The sequence below is a fragment of the Pyrus communis genome, chromosome 14, assembly GCF_963583255.1.
Source record: "Pyrus communis chromosome 14, drPyrComm1.1, whole genome shotgun sequence".
Lineage (NCBI taxonomy): Eukaryota > Viridiplantae > Streptophyta > Magnoliopsida > Rosales > Rosaceae > Pyrus > Pyrus communis.
Window position 1 is genome coordinate 13,364,159 of NC_084816.1, and position 3,379 is coordinate 13,367,537.

Here is a 3,379-nt window from a genome sequence, read left to right on the forward strand (position 1 = left end):
TCTAAAATACAAAAACGTAGATCAAAATCATTCGAGAAACAAATTCCGTAATTGGCTTTTTGGCATTTGAAGCATATATGCCTAACCTAGAGAGACTCGCACATTTTCAGTGCCATAATTCTTCTCTAAGTCCTATCTTTCTCTCTTTGTGTGTCTGGTTATCCTAAACCTCCAAAGCTAATATCAAAGAAAGGACTGAGGAGGGGGGGGAAGACACACTTCGGTTGGGATATGTTAGTTTATGTTGGATGATTGTTTGGCAACAAAAGTCTCGTCCTAAATCTGAAATACAAAGACCTAGATTAATTTGCTTTATTTTTATTTTATAGTTATTATTTTATGAATCTTTTGGGTGAGAAAGAATTTATGTCGGCACTATTGCCTCCTAGTTTATAACATAATATCTTGCATAAGTAAGATAGATTAAAGAAAACTTAGGAAACGACCAAGAATTTGTAAATTAAGAATTTGCTCTGCACTTTCGTCAAACTACATACATTTTAGGGATTAATGTTAAAATTCTCATTATGGTAGTTAATGATGAGGAAGGCAAAGAAGTGCTTGTGTTATTGTATATATCTTGAGAGTATGCTCCAAAGGAGAGGGATTTCAAGCAAGTAGCAAGTGCTCGAAGAAACATTCCATATTTTATTTGATTTTGACTTGATCGAATGATACGCAAGCAGATAGTTTTTTGGGACATTTTCATCCATACTTCTAAAGTGTTGCAGTGTATTTTAAGATAGTTCTATATCTTCAAGATTTATTTTTTTTATTTTTTATTTTTATTTTTTGAGATTGAATTGATTGAATTTTAAAACTTTTACATTTTCATTCCGTAATAGAGAAACCATTATTCTTGATGTGGAAGGAATGATATATGCATACACAAGTTGAGGTCATTTCCCTCTTATAAAGCACCTTAAGTGGTTAAAGAGCCTTTGTAGAATATATATATATATATAACCACTTGCTCTAATAACAGGTAAAATGGCACCTTTCATGTGAGTTTATAGTTACTTTCAAGAAAAAAGACCAATTGTACCTTAGGTTTGATAGAATCACAACGGGAAGCAATGATCCCTTCCCTTGACATTGTTCCTTCTCCAATCATGTCAGTATTATGTTGTTATAAACTAATTCTACTAAAAAATTGTACAAAACTGCTTCTATATGTATTTGAAACTGATTCTGCAAAAATGGTTGAAGATGGGTTGAACTGATTCTGTAAAAATAGTCAAGGACATGTTAAATGGTCAAGGACAAATTGAACTGATTCTGCAAAAATCATCGAGAACGGGTTGAACTGATTCAGGAAAAATAGTTCAAGACAAATTGAATTGGTTCATAAAAAAATGGTCAAGGACGGGTTGAACTAATTCTGCAAAAATGGTCGATGACGGGTTGAACTGATCCTACAAAAATGGTCGATGACTGAATAAACTGATTCTGCAAAAAATGTCATGGGTGGGTTAATCTGATTCTGCAAAAATGATCGAGGACAAGGTGAAATGATTCTGCAGAAATGGTCGATGACAGGTTAAATTGATTCTACAAAAATGGTCGATGACAGGTTGTACTAATTCTGCAAAACTGATTGCGGATGGGTTGAACTGATTATGCATAAATGGTCGAGGGTTGGTTGAACTGATTCTGCAAAAATGGTCGAGGACTAATTGAACTGATTCTGCAAAAATGGTCGATGGCGGGTTGAACTGATTCTACATGTAGTTTCAAAACTAATTCTACAGAAATAGTCGAAGATGGGTTTAGCTTATGACATATAGTAATTTTGTTAGAGTTGTGAGGGTTGGGTTCTATTAATAGCCTTAAAGCCTTAGGGGTATGACTCGTATTTTAAAACATCATTTCCATGTTTTTGGGTTGGGCTTTAATTGTTTTTATATTTTTGTCTCTCCTTGACATGTTTAAAACTAGTGGAGTTCCTTGAAATAGAATGAAAGTGTTTGTCTCTATATATAAAACTCCCATAATAATAAAGGAAAACTAATGAAAAGGGCTTCAAAACTTTGAGTTTTAACCAAAAAACCATGCTATAACTTTATTTAATGATAAGTATAAGAGACAGAAAAGAAAAAAAAAACTGACTAAAGGCCCGTGCAAAGAGCATGTGACAGCCCATCCCAAGGATATTAAAACGTACGTGTGAAAGGACGAAATTGCCCCTAGTTCGTTTTCTTTACGTTTATTGGTTGTTTTTTAGTTTGGTTGGCATGTTTGGAGCCACACACACCTTCCCACACACCACAACCTTTTCCTCCTGTTTCCCTGCATCTGTCCCGAGTCCATTCTCCCATCCCATTCACCATATACGTACGGACACACACCCAAAACCCATTAAACTTCCACAGATCGAGGAAACCAAGACCATATTCAAGCTCGTGAGGCTTGTAGGAGTCCAACCGTACCATTTTCAGGTAAGAACACCATCGTTTTCACGTCGAATCCACGATGTCCGATTTCGAGTACTGTTCATGCACACGTGATTTCTCACGTTTTAAGGAATTTTAAGCTTGTAGGTAGCTTGGTGAGGTCCCTAGGAGGCTCAGGGTGGTTCGTTTGAAGGATTTGGACATCGGGATCACTAGTTTCGAAGTTGGCCAGAGTTGGGTTGATTTTTCAGGTGAGATTTCGTGGTTTTTAACCCTTGAAAGTAGTATGATTGTGTTCCTCTAGTTCTAAGCTTCATTTTGGTACCAATTTGGTGAAATTTGGTTGAAAAACGAAGAAGATATTGAAGTTTAAAGTTTTCCCGATTTTCCGGTGCCGGCGACGGCGCCGGAGGCTCGCCGGAGAAGACGACGGAATATTTCGTCAAGTCTGACGGAATATTCCTGACGCCGTTGACAGATTCTGTTAAAACTGACGAAATATTCCCTACGGCGTCAGTTGACGCCGTCAGCGTGCCTGCGCGTGGCCGGCGCGTGTGGCCGTGCCTTGGCCGGCGCGTGGGGGCGCGTGCGGCGGTGGAAAATTTTTCTAAAAATTTGGGGATGTTCCTGAGGTTGAGTAGAGCACGTTGGTATATTCAATTGCCCCATTTGAGCATTGTATGAGAAGTTATTACGAAAGGTTGGTTATGTGCTTTAAAATTAATGTTTTTGTAGTTGTTTCACATATAGGTGATACCTATCCCGAGGACGAGCGTGGTCACTCGAGGCAGGGGGGCTACGACCCTTCCACATACCAGTGAGTGGGTTTTTGGTTTTCCGTATATACCTATATACTTATATTTTTCCCAGAAATTGATTTGAATTGTTATTTGCCACATGCCATGCATTATTTTATCGTTGTTTATGCACCATTAGTCGCATTATTAGTTGCATACATATACACATGCATATTGGGTGCTGTGGAT